This window comes from Lissotriton helveticus, chromosome 1_1 (assembly GCF_964261635.1).
Source record: "Lissotriton helveticus chromosome 1_1, aLisHel1.1, whole genome shotgun sequence".
Classification (NCBI taxonomy): domain Eukaryota; kingdom Metazoa; phylum Chordata; class Amphibia; order Caudata; family Salamandridae; genus Lissotriton; species Lissotriton helveticus.
The window spans coordinates 2,144,214,213-2,144,231,240 of NC_136057.1; the positions used below are offsets into that span (position 1 = coordinate 2,144,214,213).

Consider the following 17,028-nt stretch of genomic DNA (forward strand, 5'->3'; position numbering starts at 1 on the left):
ATTAATTCCTCATTTATCACTAGACTATCTATGGTTGTCTGGTCCTTGGGACCGCTCGGTATGGTAAGAGAGACGTTTTTAGGGATCGGTCCCAACCACTTCTTTAATGAATTAATGTGGAACGTTTGGGTTCTTTGGGGGGTTATTTGAACACGATATGTAGTGTTCCCGATGGTCCCGACTACTTTAAAAGGCCCCATCCATTCAGCCTGGAATTTCTTGGTGCTGGATGGAAGGACTAATGCCCAGTCATCTATTTTCAGGGACTGCCACCTCTTGCCTTTGTCATAGGCCTTTTTTTGATTCGCCTGGCTTTTCCCCAAACTAGTGTATGCCAGTTCCCTGATCTTTCCTATCTGGTTCTTAAGGTGTTGACTATATTCAAGTAGTGTTTTCACCTCCCCTTCTTTCTCGGTTTCTCATGTCTCTCGAGTCATTTCTAACAGTGTCCTTGGTTGACGCCCATAAAGGAGCTCGAAGGAAGAGCCCCCTTAAGCTGCTTTGTACCTGTCCCCGAATCGTAGACAGTGCTAAGGGGAGTATACTGTCCCATTCCTTCCCGTTGACTGACAACATTTTTCGTAATGTGGCTTTTAACGTGCCGTTGTAGCGTTCTACCAGCCCGTCTGTTTGGGGGTGGTAGACCGATGTTTTGATGTGGTGTAGGTCTAGGAGGCCGCATACTTCCTTCATCAGTCTGGAGACGAAGGGGGTGCCTTGGTCTGTCAGGATTTCTTTGGGAAATCCTACCCTCGATAACAACTCTATTAGTTTCTCTGCGATGGTTTTGGATGTGATGGCTTTAAGGGGAAACGCTTCCGGGAAGCGGGTGGCATAATCCACTATCACTAATGCATATTGATTACCTTTCTTGGTTTTCGGTACGGGCCCTATTAAATCCATCCCTATCCTCTCAAAGGGAGTTCCTATGATAGGGAGTGGCTGTAGGGGTACTGCTGGGGGTCGGTGTGTATTCCTTTTTTGACACACCTCACATGTTTGACAGTGTCTTTTTATGTCCTGGTATATCCCTGGTCAGTAAAAATAACGGAGGATGTTCTGAATGGTTTTCTCGTGCCCTGCGTGTCCAGCCAACAGGTGAGTATGAGCATAGAACATTATCAGCTCTCTGAAACAGGTAGGTACCAGTAGTTGTAAGGGGGTCGTGGATGTGCCCTGTCGGTACAAAAGACCGTCTTGGATCGAGAACCGGGGATATCTGGGGTTGTTGGGATTGTCTTCACTATGGGCTTGTTCGCAGGCATTAAAAAGGGATCGGTCATTGCTCTGTGCGAATTTGAAACTCCTGTCAGCGGACCAAGGGTCGGGGGACAGGAAGGCAGAGCTCACCTCTGTGTTCCTCTTCCCCGGTCCAGAGGATTAAGGGCTTAACAGAGTAGAAAAGAGCTCTGTGAAATTCGGGTTGTCTGTGCCTAATATCAGGTCCTCGGGAAGCGTCTCGAGAACTCCCACTCTCACTTTATGTGTGGTTCCCCCTTCCAGTTCTAAGGTCACCATTGCTACGGGATACGGTCTAACATCCCCATGTACACACTTGATAGCCACCCATTCAGAAGGTACTATGTCTCGGGTTTCCACATGTATTCCCTTTACTACAGATTGTTTACAGCCTGAATCAAGGAGGGCTTGTATTGTGTTGCCGTTTACCCGTACACTTACGTGATAGGCACCTCCGAGCTCTGCTGTATATAATACTGGCTTCGGTAGATATCCCACCTCCATTGGCTCCTTCGTTGTTTTCTTCTGGGGACACAGTCTAGCTATATGTCCCCAGGAACCACACTCGAAACACTGGGGCCCACAGAAACTGGGAAGTTCTGGTTTTTGGAACCGATGAGGGCCGTATTCAGCTCCTGTTTTGGTCTTCCGTTCTGTTTTTATCACCGTTGCCTTGTGTGGTTTTTCTGGCTCCCAAGGGGATTTCGGTTGTGCCCTCGCGAACGTGGTTGCCATCTCCATGGCTTGGAGGGTGGTGAGGTTTGTGTGCTGGCGGAGCCACTTCTGGGTATTATAAGGCAAAGCCTCCAGATATTGTTCTAGATAGATTTTATCCATTATGTCTTCTTTGGTGGATGTTGCTGGGGTAAGCCACTTGTCTGCGGCCATCTTCAGGCGGAAGTAGAGTGTTTTGGGGTTTTCTCCCGGCACCCCCCTCTCCCTTCGGAACCTGATCCGATAGGCCTCCGAATCGAGGCCCAACTGGTCTAGGATGATCTGTTTAATGTTCGCATACGGCGCAGTTCCCGTGGGGTTGGCTACTTGGTATGCCGCTTGCGCTTCGGCGGATAGGAGGGGGGCCAAGAAGAACGGCCACTTTTCTATTGGCCATCCACATGCATGGGCTACTCTCTCAAAATTTAGCAAGAAGGCGTCCGGGTTTTCGCCTGGTATATATTTTTGGAGAGAGATCCCTGAAGGGCTTGCGTTATGCCTTACGTTGCCGGACTCACGTAGGGGGGGTCGACTATTATCTTCTGTAAGCCTTCTAGTTGTGCAGAAATGGACGTTTTGAAGGTTTCACGGTCAGCCTGGGCGGACGTAAGGTGTTGCTCCACGGCCCACCCGAGTTGCTCCTGTCAACAAGGTGTTGCAACAACTCCTCCATCTTCGTGGTACAGATGGGTTCGCCTATGCCCGCATTCTCCACCACTGTGAGCGGGACGGTCAAATCAGACGACACTGGTACTTTGGGTAGATAAGGCTTTATTTGTTTTAACAGTTTCTTTCGCCTAGGGCTTGCTCGATAATACGGAAGTGAAAGCTCCTTCTCTCCTTCAGGAGATTCGCTCCCTTTTGGTCCTCTCCGCCGTCTCTCCAGATTGGTTCCGGCTCGATTACCAATATGAAAGGAAAAATAAAAGAAAAAAAAAACAAGTCTCAGTGGAATAATACTTCTTCCGTAAGACTCGGGGGGGGGGGGCAGGGAGTGAGGAGTCACACGGTGCTCTGGCACGCTACTAGTGAGTGTCGAGTGTCGAGGGTGCACAGGGGTAGGGTTGTGCTGTTAGGATCCGACGTGACCGGGGAAGTTTACAGGTGTTTTCCAGCCCACCCTGCCAACCGGGCACGCACCTGTGATAGCCACACTTCTCCGGAAGTATGGCTGGGCGATGCACGGGGGTCGTTGGCCTCCTGGCTCGTCTGCTTCTCGGTTCTCCGTCTCTTCGGGTTTCTCGCTCCTCCTCTCCTCGAATCTGTCTCCGTTTCCTCTGGACGCTCCTCTCTCGCTCCTGTAGTCCGGCGCGCGCTCTCCTGGCGTTCTCTCCTCCATTTCTGTTCCGGGAGGCGGGGCTACGTCATACGTGACGTCAGCAAACGGGGCGGGGACTCCAGCGAATTCAGCCCAGTTAAAGTAACAGGGCTCTGCTACTGTTTCTTGGTGTGGTACCGGCGGCTGTATCGGTTGCTGTTGAGACAAATAGGAGGATGTGCTGTGCGTGATGATACCCGGCAACACACTACTCTGCCAGTCCTGCGGCAACCTGTTACACTGATATAATTGTCCCCAAAGAGTAGGCCCTGGCAGGTAGCTCCCCCTTCTTTAGTGGCAGATTCCACTAACTTGGGGTCTATTTTGTGAAGTATGCTCTTTTTTCTCTTGTTGGACAGTGCAGTATTCGTGTTCCCTAGAAAGCAAATCGCTCTTTGTTCCATTGTCATAATTCTTTTGGGTCGATGAGTGTGTATTCGAGGTAGGCTGCCTCAGCCATTTCAAACAGTTTTGTTGGTGGCCCTGTGATATCTAGTAAGCGATCCTGGCAGGACTTCAGTCCTTTATCTAGACCTTTTCCAGGGTCTTTGCCTCCTTTTGCAGTGAATGCCACCACCTTAGCATCTAGGTCTGGTGTTGACACAACCTTATCTGGAAGGGAGGGTTGTGGACATTCAGATCTCCAGCATGATCTGACTTCTTTCGGGATCTCCTTCCTGAGCCAAAAAGATAGGTACTCTCCAATATGTTGAGAGGGAGTCCACTCTGGGGATAAGGGATGTTAAATGAGGAGTGGGTCAAACGTGCTTTCTCCAAATGGGTCTATAATACCCATTATAGACCCAGAGGCCTCGGATGCCTCATCAGTTGTACCCATGTTTCTCACCTGTATCTGTTCGACGTTCTAGTCAAAATCAGAGAAGTAGGAGAGGTTGCTTTCATCCTCTAGCCCCTTATCATCGCTATTGATGGGGATGGGTAATTTGGGCCTTCCTCTTGCCCACCTGAAGTGCCCAAGGCATCATCCGTGTCACCGCCAGAGCATGATGTCATTTAGTTTGACCCTTTAGTTTTTTAAGCCCTTTTTAGATAATTTTCTTCTCCTCCATCTCTTTCCCTCTGGGCCATAACTCCCCTTTCTGTCCCCTCGGGGTGCCTAGTGCCAGCAACTGGTCAACCTTTTTCGGAGAGTATCTCCAATCTTTTATTAATTGTATCCTCTAGTGACCCCTTTACCTTAGCTAGGACTTTATTAATGAGGCCCTCCAGTCTTTGTCTTCCATAGTATTCCCGGTTGGATTAAGGGATATGGTGGGAGGCGAGTAAGTCGAGGTTTCTGGGGCTCTTCGCAAATAAGCATCTATTCTCGCAGTTGGTCAAACTACAAATGCCAGAATGCAATCACAATGCCCAACAGCGTAAATTGGCCACTTTAGTCAGAGAATTATTATTTCCCAAACTATTAAAATGGCTGCCGGCTTGGAGATAGTATTATTGCCCATTTCTTAAGGCCCTTTCCTTCATGTTATTGTCCTTTCTTTGTTTTTATGGCTTTGCCCTTTAGTTCATATCACACTCTTTTAAAATATTTTTTTTATTTATTTAAGCTTGCGTTGTTCTGTTCCTTTTTTAAGAGAGTTCTGGCAGCTGCTGTGAGGGAGGAGGGCTACCGTAGTTCCTGATAGCATCTTTAATCCTTACCGAGGCCGTGTGCAGGTGAGCCGCGTTCATTAGTGCCTCTTGCACACCGGTCAACAAGCAGGGCCTGCTCACGAGGATATTGCGAAAGTGTTGATGAGCTTTGCTGCTATGTCAGTGGAGCGTGAATCATTGTTATGCCGTTGCCTTGGGTTTTCAAAGGACGCCGGCTCGCCTCGAGAAAGGCGCGCGGGCCGCTCTCCAAAGAAAAACACTAATAGGTCGATTCCGATCCGGTAAAATGCGCTCCGAATCGTCGTACGCAGAGTTTTGTTCCCCATACGAATGGTACCCGTAGACGTCCCGTACGTATGACGAAGTACGATCCGTACCAGGTGCCAAACTCCGTACGAGTCGTACAGGACTCCGTACGACTCAAATCTCCGTACGAGTCTCACTCGGAACCGGCTGTACGCGACATCACTACGGTTCGCGGCTGGTTTTTCCGACCCAGCAAGTACGATTCGTGTCGGGTACGCGCCGTACGACCCTTTTCCTACGGGAACCGAAAACAGTCGTAAACGCAGAGTTCGCGCCGAAAGAGGTACGGAACGCCCCCCCCCCCGGGTACGGCACGTACCCCCCATGATCGCAGGGGTACGCGCCGTACCCCTGTGATCATGCGGAGTACGTGCCGTACACCCAGCGTACATGGGGTACGCACCGTACCCCATGTACGGTGGGTGTACGGCACGTACCCCATGTACGCTGGGTGTACGGCACGTACCCCGCATGATCACAGGGGTACGGCGCGTACCCCTGCAATCATGGGGGTACGCGCCGTACGGTGTGTAGGTGATCGTGCGCTTTTCCGTACGAATCGACGTGTACCGTACGAATCGCGTCCGGGTCGGCCGATAGGAATCGTCCGGTCGTACGGCGTCCGTACGAGTCGTACGGAAACGGCTCCGGATACGATTCGTACGGACGGGGATTTTACCGGATCGGAATCGACCCCTAAGTCTCGCGAGGGCGTGTTTCTCGGCCTTTAGGAGCCGAGGGGAACGCCTGCATTTTGTCGGGTGCGGAGGAAGTGAAAAGAAAAACGTAAATGGTAACAGCAACCACCCTCCTTTCCCAAATTAATTAGTAATCATAGTTCTAGTTAATAGTGGTTAATCCTGTAGATTATTACCAGGTAGAAGACAAGTTACCTATAGGAGAGGGTGGGATGGTTAAAGACAATAGCTAAAAAAGAGAATAAGTCTTAAGATGTAAAGGCTGTACTTATCTTGTGAGCAGCAGCAACAAAGAAGGGAAAATACTCTGTGTGGGGGGTTCTTATACCCTACTAGAATGTTAATAAAGTTCTGTATTCTTCAATTTTTGCTATTGCGAGCTGGCAATAAAGGAGATTTGCATAATGTTAGCCTCCGTGTCAAATCGTAAAATTATATTTCCTCATGTAGAGAGTTGCGCGGAGCTCAATGAGCCTGGACAATTTCTTTGCCTGCTTGGCCAACTTTTGTGTTACTTTCAATAAGGGTTTAAATAAAGCTGTAAGTTCAACTACCTGTTCTATAAAGTGTTGATGCAAAGGAGAGTTGACAAATGTAAGGAAGTTATACAATTTCCTACGCACACAACATATCCATTTAAGTACAAAGTATTATGAGCATGCATCCATTTGGCTTAGTCCTAGAAATTAATATTTCACATCTTCTTTTCTGAGCAATTTTTTGTCGTTTATTGCTCAAGAGATCTTACGCCAGCCGACACGTGTTTCATCAGAGTACAGATTGCTCTGACTCTTCAGGGCTTTCTTGCAATGATGGCGTGTGTTGTAATTCCACTTAACCGGTGATAATTCCAACCCGGTAAGGGTATCTTGTGCGTTCACTTGTTAAACTCTTCTTCACTCGTATCTTTAAAGACAAATTCGTTATCACAGAATGCCGTATCTAAGAGCGCATGGGCGGAACAAGAGTGATCACTATGATCCAATCGTTAGTTCTGTATTAAGACCGCTCCAGTATAAACGAGAAGTTCTCCAAAGGCCGTGTTTACGCATCCAAATATAGTCCGAATGTCCCTGGACCTTCTGTTTTGCCCAGCCGCGAGTCCGGCGTCCTTTCCTCAGTAGTATGGCATCAAATGTGGAAGAGCTCTTAGATACGGCATTCTGTGATAAACTCTTCTTCACTCGTATCTTTAAAGACAAATTGGTTATCACAGAATGCCGTATCTAAGAGCTCTTCCGCATTTGATGCCACACTACTGAGGAAAGGACGCCGGACTCGCGGCTGGGCAAAACAGAAGGTCTAGGGACATTCGGACTATATTTGGATGCGTAAACACGGCCTTTGGAGAACTTCTCGTTTATACTGGAGCGGTCTTAATACAGAACTAACGATTGGATTATAGTGATCACTCTTGTTCCGCCCATGCGCTCTTAGATACGGCATTCTGTGATAACCAATTTGTCTTTAAAGATACGAGTGAACAAGAGTTTTAACAAATGAACGCACAAGATACCCTTACCGGGTTGGAATTATCACTGGTTAAGTGGAATTACAACACACGCCATCATTGCAAGAAAGCCCTGAAGAGTCAGAGCAATTTGTACTCTGATGAAACACGTGTCGGCTGACGTAAGATCTCTTGAGCAATAAACGACAAAAAATTGCTCAGAAAAGAAGATGTGAAATATTAATTTCTAGGACTAAACCAAATGGATGCATGCTCATAATACTTAGTACTTCAATTGATATGTTGTGTGCGTAGGAAATTGTTTGTATAAATTCTAGGTGTTGTTCACAATACCTTGTGAAGGGTTCAGAGGGTTTCCCTTTTCCTGTGGCACCACCAACTACGTTTTTCTAACCAGACAGGTTGTCAGACACTTAGCAGAGCGCAAGTATTCCCTGTAAATATAAAACCCAGTGTCTTTGTGAATATAAATGTAAGGAAGTATTCATGCTTTAACACTATTTTCATTGTTTTTGCTGATCTTTCTACTGTCCTAAAATGAGTTAAAGCATTTCCTCCTAAAGTCCGTCTTTATATATAACTGTATGCCAGTGTCCTTGTAGTAATCGATCCAATAGGAAACAGCCTTTACTACACAGGCATTACAATGTATTTCCTTTACCACGCATATGCCTTAACCACACATTTTACCACGCATATGCCTTTACCGATCATGCCTTTACTACGAAATGGTAAGCATATATAAGGCAAGTGCTTGTGTGTGTGTATATATATATATATGTGTCTATATATGTATATATATATATGTGTGTGTGTGTGTGTGTGTGTGTGTGTGTGTATATATGTATATGTGTATATGTATGTATGTATGTATGTGTGTATATATATATATATATATGTATGTTAGACTGGGCACTGAATAAAACTTATGAACTGGAGTTGCTGAGTGCGGCGTCTTTTGTCACAAAAATTGTTTCTGGCCTCTGGTCTGGCCCAACGCCGGCACCCGCTAGTGAGCGATCCTGTGAGGAGACCACATTGCACCAAAACAAAAACAAAAAATAAAAAAAAAATATATATATATATATATATATATATATATATATATATATATATATATATATATATATATATATATATTTATACACACGTATACATATATGTGTGATAAATATATATATATATATATATATATGTGTGTGTGTGTGCGTTTAGAGTAAGGGTGTTTTATGGGTGGGTAAGGAAATATGGTAGTACGTTTTTTTGTTGTTGTTTTTTTTAAGAGTTTAAAGGTTGATAAGGGAATTGGATAGTAAGGGTGTTTTTTGGGATTTAACGGTGTGTAGGGGAATTGGGTTGTAAGGATGTTTTTAGGGTTTAGGGGCGGGTAAGTAAATTGGGCTCACCTAATTAAAAAAAATACATATACATATATGTATATATTAAATAATAATAATTTATTGATAACTTAACAATCGTCGCTTGCAAGTTCACTACAATATACATTCTTTTACAATTTTGGAAATAAGCACTATTATGTGCAACATTACAATCGGACATTACAGTTCAGTGGCCCTTCTTTGTGACATTTCTAGTTCCACTGTTGGCGAGAAGCACAGTTTCCCCCGATAGACATTCCAGGTACCCCATTTTTTGTCCCACTTTTTAGGGCATCCTTTAGTTTTGTAGACCTCCTTTTTCGGCTACCATGCATCTGTCCATGTCCGCCACCCATCCTATTTGCAATGGTCGGTCTGCAGCTCCCAATTTCATAGCATTGACTCTTTTAACCAATGTGTATACTAGAGTAGTGAATTGCTGGTCCATGTCCGTGAGATCGGTTGCTTCCCAGATGTTCAGAATCCCCAATGAGGGTGTTCATCCAAGTTGTTTCCCTAGCGCAGCTTGCATCTTACTTGTGGCCCTATCCCATATGCGCCGTATCAAAGGGCAGTCCCATAGTGTATGATAAATTGTGTCTATTTGGTCACAGCCGCGCAGGCATAGTGCATCTTGCCTAGTCCCTATCTTAGGACATACCTCACCGGGTGACTTTGGCTATGTAAAACCTTCAGTTGGATCAATCAAAAGCAATGATTTATAGCAGCCTCTCTAGGGGACATCAGGGCGGTTTGCCAGTCCTCATCTTCGATTTGTCCCGAAGCCTGATTGCCATTTGTCTCTAAGGAGAAGGAAGGGATCTGGTACGTTGTTGCATAACTTATGGTACGTAAGGGAAATGGCCTTAGTCAAGAGAGGTTCAGACAGGAGTCGATCCTCCAGAGGGGATGAGTCTGGTACAGTCGTCAGATCGTGAGAGCTGTATTAAGCGCGTGTCGGATTTGTAGGTATCGAAAAACCTCCATAGGTGCCAGTTCGTGCTTAGCTTGCAAGTCTTTAAAGGTAAGTATTTTCCCTTTCTGTAGGAGATCCCCAACAGTAGAGATCCCTATAGTTTCCCACCTATCAAACCCTGCTTGATAGCATAGGAGTCCCAGCTTCTAAGATGATCATAGGGACGTTGCTTTTGTCAATTTTCCCTTCCAACCCAGGCGTTTGGTAGCTGAATGCCAAATGGAGGTCTTGTGGGCCCTCGGTCCTAGGTATCTTCCCTTGCGGGGTTTGGTGTATAGGGCTCCTAGATACCCATCTCGTCCAATCATGGTACAGTTCTAGTCGGTACGCCGGGTTCAACAGGGGACTGTATTGCCAGTGAATAATTGCCACCAATTGTGATGCCCAATAATAAAGATGTATGTCTGGAAGTGCGGTGCCCCGTCATACCATCCCTTATTCAATTTCCCAAGGGCAATATGTGGCGTCCTACCGTCCCACAACAATGTCCGAACCTCCGCTTCTACACTTTTAAAATATGAGTCGGGGATAGAGTATGGGCAATTTTGGAGTAGATAGAGGAACCGTGGCAATGCTAGCATTTTAAACAGGGCAGCACAACCTAGCAATGAGAATGGCAGCGACCTATAATGTTTGACATCCTCTCTAAATCTTTGTAAGGGGACTACGAGATTCTTATCATAAAAAGTTTTTGAGTATGTGGTGATAAATATCCCCAGGTATCGGAAACCATCCCTAGTGACTTCCACATGACATTCTTTGGGTAATCTAGGTGTAGGGCCAGGGAGAGCAAAAAGCACTGATTTTGCTCAGTTAATGGCATAACCAGAGTACTTGCCAAAGTTGGTAAATATGTTGAGCAACCTATGTATTGAGGCGTAGGGGGAGGCCAAATAAATCAGGATATCAGCGTATTAATGATATTCTGTCCTCAGTGTCTTTGTCCCATTTTAGGACCCTAAGAGCTACATCCTGTCTCACCCACGGCACCAGGGGTTCCAGAACAAGTGCAAATAGCAGGGGGGACAAGGGGCAACCCTGTCTGGTCCCCCTGCGCAACGTGAACACCCTCGACGTTTGATTATTCACCCGCACCTGTCCGCGGAGCTGGTGTAAAGTAATCGAACCCAGGCTATACATTTTGGGCCAAATAAGCGACTAAGCACTTCAAAAAGATAGGGCCATTCTATAGAATCGAATGCCATGGAGGGAGCCAAAGACATAATCACCGCGTCCTCTTCCACACAGTGCTGTTGTGCTAATACATTCTGTACCCAACGAATGTTCAGTGTTGTATTCCGATCGGGCACAAAACCGGATTGGTCTGCATGGACAATGGAGGGTAGGACAGCATTTAAGCGTGAAGCTAACAGTTTCGTTAGGATCTTGGCCTCCACGTTTATTAAGGAGATAGGCCTATCCGGGCCACAACAATCCGCTGGTTTCCCGGGCTTACGAATTACCACAATAGATGCCAGTCTTTGGTCCGCTGGTAGTATGTCCTTCTAGAGACTTTCTATGTACATGTGATTAAGGTGGGGGCTACCTTCAGGGCCATGGATAAGAGGAATTCTATCGGAATTCCATTAGGCCCCTTTGCTTTACCTGATTGAACGCTAAATATGGCTTTGCAGATTTCATCATCTGTGATGTCGGCTTCGCGGTCGGCCCTCTCTGTCTCAGATAGGGAGGGCAAGGTAAGATCTACCAGCAGTTGCCGAGAGTCTTCCGACGTATAAGTAGCGGAGGGCGTATATACCTCCTCTCAATAATTCGCAAACATTTCTGCTATTTCTTGAGGGTCAGATATCCACGTACCGTGTCAGTGGATAATTCAGGCACCCATCTCTGTCCTTGCTCCCTACGCTCCTGCCAGGCCAGCATCCAGCCCGCTCTTTCCCCCATTTCGTACACCTTATGTCGTATGGAAAGTGGTCACGCCCATGCTTTTTCTCGCATTAGGGCTTTATCCTCAAGACGTTTGACAGCCAGACAGTGCCCCGTGGCCTCGCTGGGCGAGGAGTTATGGTGTGTCTCAAGCTGTTGAAGTTCATTCTCCGCTGCTAGTATATGTTCATTATGACGTCGGAGATAACCCATTTTTAACGCTAGGGCATGTCCTTTTAATACCATTTTATAAGCCTCCCAAATAGTCTGTGCTGAATCCCCCGAACCCAGGTTTTCCGTAAAATAATGGTCCGTCTGTTCAGCTAGCAGTCCTTTTATGTCAGGAATCTTTAAAAGCCACGGATTTATGACTATGGAACTGCGCTGTTTTTGCTGGTGGAAGGTGAGCTCGACCCACACCGGGGAGAGATCCGAGATTCCCCTCGGGAGCCCGCGAGGGTTCTGAAAGTGGCCCATGTCCGCCAGGAGTGTAAGGAAATAATTTATACTGGACATACTATTGTGTGCATTGGAGTAGTGGGTGTAATACGACATGTGTGGTTGCAGTGAGCGCCATACGTCTGTCAGTCCCTTGGCTTGAGTAAATTCGCCATAAGAGTGCTTGGTCTGGCAGTAGGTCGTCGGGGATGCCTGTCCAATGCATCGTCCATGGTCAAGTTGAAGTGGCCCCCCATTATCAGGACACCATCTGGGAGGTCAAGTAGTATTTTACCTAAGTCGCTAAGGGCCTCCTTCCCCAGTGCGGGTGGGAGATATACTGAAACCACATTTAACGCCTTCCCCTCCCAAGTGACCCACAGAACCACAAATCTACCTTGCGGACCTTCCTGGGTATGATTGGGTGTAAGAGCTAGGCCTTTGCGCGCTAGGTTACCAGTTCCCCTGGAGCCAGATGTAAATCCTGCATGGACCAGTAATTTGTATCCCCACCTGCTGAGAGCCTTTTAATTATTACCTATGAGATGAGTTTCTTGCAGCAAGACTAAGCCCGGTGCCTGTCTCTTTAGGTACTGCAACACTACACCCCTCTTTATTTTGTTCCCCAACCCATTAACATTCCACGTCAAGGCGGACAGTGTTGTAACGGTAGTATTAGCCATTGGGGAACAACGGTAATACCAAGGGAGAGGAACCTACCCCCCCCCCCCCCGACCCCCCCAGAGGGATACGGATCCAGTACAACCTGGACGGCCATGCTTTCCAGCTGGGGCTGGCTACACAGTACAGGGGACTGTCTGTCATGTATATGGCGTCAAGTGAAGTTGGTCACAAGTTGTCAAGCCTAGTAGAGTTCCCTTTGCATCGTGACAAATAACATAAACGATAACCCCCCAACAGCCCCCCCATCACCCCCTCCCTGCCCCCCTGCCAGTGGATTTCAAACTACCCACCTCCCAACAAGGCAGAGTGCCTGTCGCCCGCCCGCCCATATATGGGGTGCTTGGTGAACAACCCTCCCACCCTGGCCGTGAATTAAGATTGGTTCATATTACACAGTAAATCAATTACATCCTTGTTAACCCACCTATAATTTTAACTGTCTGTGCGGTAGAATATTAACAGTTCTGCCCAGATTGACAGTGGTTAGCCCCCTTTACTCTGCAACGGGTCTCTGTTACACACCCCAATACCTTACCATGCGTCCATTTGTATTTTCAGCGGTCCCAATTGTCATTCAGGCTACTTTGATCATCAGTCTCTACCTCCTACTCTCTCACCCCTCGCGTCCGAGGTCTGCTCCTCTTGAGCTGGATCTTCACGAGGTGCGGCCCCATTGTTCGGTCTGTCGCCTCTAGTCCTGTCGTGTCTGCCGTTGTTCTGTTTCCCAACTCGTCGCTAACCCTCTAGCCAGTCCCAAGTTTCCTCTGGGAATGAGAAGAACCAGGTTTTACCCTCTGATTCAACCCGGAGCTTCGCTGGGAAGTGCATAGAGTATTTCATTTCTTTGTCCCGTAACACTTTCTTGACTGCTGTGAAACTGCGTCGCTGAGCCTGCACTTTGGTAGTGAAGTCCAGTAAAAACAGGATTGTGCTGTTTTCGAACTGTAACGGTGGTCGAGCACAAACTGTTTGAAGGATTACATTGCGGTCTCGAAAGTTAAACACTCTTGCTATGATGGGCATCGAGGGAGCGCCTGGCTTTGGCTTACCCCCAGGGACTCGATGAGCCAGTTCAATGGAAAAATAATCGGACGGGCGCTTCGGTTGAAGCTTGGTCATTACCAGGTCTTCGATGCAGCTGGGACCCCCAGAATGCGTATATTATTCATTTGCGCCCCCCCTCTCCCCTTCATAGTCGTCGGGGAGCCCTTCCATTTTTGCCTGCTGGTCTCAGAGTTACACCACTTGCTGTTTGAGGAGATCAGTGTCAGATGTTAATGTGACTGGCATCCTTCACGTCTTTCACTCTGGCATCCATTTTTCGCAGGTCAGCTCTTATGAGGAAAATCTCGATGTTGACGGTGTTGATGCAGGTTCCTAGGGATGTCCGCACCCCCGCAATGGCCTCCATGACGTCATGGAGGGTAAGGTCAGATTGAGGAGAATAGGGGGTGAGGGTCGCTTGTTCCTCCCTTGGCTGCAGCTTCGTTTTCCTTGCCCGAGGCAATTTTAGAGAGTGCTTTTTGGGCCTGCGTTTTGGGTCCCCTGCCACTGGTCATTGTTGCGTATGGTCTCCATTACCACATTCGCTGTGTCAATGTGCAATCCAGATGATCTACTTTGAAGCGGGTGAGGAGCCGTTATATAGGTACCGGCGTCCATCAGCGGCCTATTCCTTCCAGCAGCAGTTCGGACCTGTAGCAGCAATTTGGGGGGCCGTGCTCGACGAGGGCCTTCAGCAACACTTCTGATCTCCGGCGGCACAGCAGTGCAGCAGTTCAGCTGTGTGGACCAGTCTGGTGGTGTCCTGGACCGATGGCAGACGTTCGGCGATGGGGGGGTCCTGGGTACTATTTCTCTGTGCAGCTAGGCCTCAAGCTGCGACCTCAATTAGTTGTAAGCAGAGGAGTCCCTTGGGCCACCTCCCACTCACAGGCGACAATCCCTTCAGCACGGAGCCTGCTTGATTTTCTGTGCGGCCTCCGGCAGGCACCAAGTTAGTTACAGGATACCCCGGCCTTCCAGCCGCGTCACAGGCGCTACGCTCTCGCACTCTCACCTCTTCAGCTGGAGACATGGGATCGGGCCGCCATATTGTTTGTATCAAAGCTCCGATGGCGCCTCTCTGCACTTGATTACTGCGCTCTTTCGAGCTCGGGCTACTCGTTCTTTGCAGTGTGGGTGTCAACGGGATCTGTGCCCCCTAGAGTGAAGGGGTAATCGCTGTTTGAGTGTCGGATAATCGATGGAAACCGGTGGGGGCAGCAGAGCCGACTCAGAGTACGGCCATTCCAGTTGGCTGCTAGCCAAGCCCCCCATACATATATGTATATAATCGTAAATATACGTCCTTTGCATGGTAAAGGCCATACGTGATAAAGGCAATGCATGGCAACTGATGCATGGTAAAGGCATGAGTTGTAAATGCATGCATGTTAATGTCATTCATCCAGAGCAAGCCCTTATATATCTCAAGAGAGATTTGGATGAACTTCTAAGATACTGCGCTGAGAATCCTTTAACAATCTATATAGAAAAACAACTTGTGTATTATTCTCTGCAGGAATAGACTTAAACATGACTGGTATTTAGGACTCCCAGATTTGTTTTTTGGGAAATCATATCAATTTATAGGAGAACATTAAGGAATGATCCTTCACCCCGGTTCACCACCCTCCTCTCAAATTGCGGCTATCAACTCTCTAAGTACGATGTTTATGTTGACATTGCCACATAATCATAATGAGTACGTCATATGTTCAGTTTGTTAGCAAATAAGCATGACTTTGACTATTTTATATGTATATGGTGCAAAAGGAAAACCTAATTGACTTTTGACACCTTCACGCCTAAAGAAAAATAAATAAGCATGCTAGTGGCCTGGTGCAGGCCATACGTAGAACAGTGAAGCAGAAGATTTTTGAAGGTCTTCTGAATTGTCATAATTGTAATAGACTCTCAAAAGTAGTGTAGATGGCTTTTTCGAAAGAGGGTGAGAGCCTGTTATCACAACAGTTGGTTCATCCTTCTGGTTGTACTAGAGGTGGGGATTAAAAAGCAATGCCTTGTCAGAGATTCTGGCTTCAGTTGAATGCTTGTATCTATCAAGCAGTGTGCCGTTGATCACTAGACACATTTAAAAGTTGGACAGCATTTTTCCATTGCCTCTTCTCTTCATTAGCAACCAGTGCTTGTGTCTTGGAACCAAGGAAGATCAGTCTGATTATTTTAATCCAAGGATCCTACAAGCCTCAGCATTTGGACTCTCTTTAATCAGTCCAGTTTAGCATTTATCATAGAGGCTATTACCCAGTTCCATCACTCAGTTGATACACGTGAGAGTGTATCACAATTGGTGTAAGTCCAAAAAGTCTCAAGGGCCCCTTCATTTCTGGCAATATTTGCTTTAGGCTGTCCAGCTTGAGTTTGTCCCTCCTGTTGCCCAATACTTGTTTACTGTATTCTTCCATGAACTCGCTTTCTGTAAACAGACCTTTAAATCTTGTTCTAGTCACATTTTCTGTGCATTCAAAGACAGAGGTCAATTGTCAAGCTCTCTCTTCAGAGGGTGCTTGGAGTTTACTTTTCTTTCTCCGACTTCAGAGTGAGAGAATTTATGTGATAATCCTGCTAAGTATCCATGTAAGAGGAGAGGGTGTAAGATGTTTTTTTTCTAGCACACCGCAACAACAACAGAAAACTGCTGAAGTTTCAGAATAATCATAATAAGTACAAATGAAGCAAATTTTTTATAATTCTGAAGTGTGGTGGAAACAAATATTTGAAAACTATCAAAACACGTCAATACACTAGGTGATCACATTTGCACACTATCGTTTGTGTGCAGTTAAACCATATTTCGGTGCAAATGTAACAGCCATTTCAGTTGAAAATGTGTTCTCTGTGATGGCAATGCGCTACCACAATATTCATACTGGACACTACGCCACTCCACTCTGTTCCTATCCATTCTATGCCATGCCGCTCCATTCTATAACACTCCGCTCCACTCTACGCCACGCCATGCCACTTGACTACATGCTGCTCCAATCTACGCAAGCCACTCCTTGACACAATTCGCCATACATGCTGCTCCAATCTACGCAACCTACTCCTTGACACAATTCGCCACACTACTCTACGCGCCTCCATACCACTTACCCCACTCCAGTCTACCCCACTCCACTCTAAACTGTCCAACTCCACTCATTCAATTTATTTATTTATTTATTTATTGCTGCTCGAAGAGCCAGGTCTTGAGGAGTCTTCTGAAGGACAGCAGGTCTTGGGTCTGCCGTAGGTGA

At 46.8% G+C, this 17,028-nt stretch overlaps 1 protein-coding gene across 3 annotated transcripts in view; it reads left to right on the top strand.

Moving 5' to 3' along the window:
* CCDC18 (coiled-coil domain containing 18) overlaps positions 1-17,028 on the top strand; it is a 1,360,824-nt gene that overhangs the window by 57,207 nt on the left and 1,286,589 nt on the right. The window lies entirely within an intron of this gene.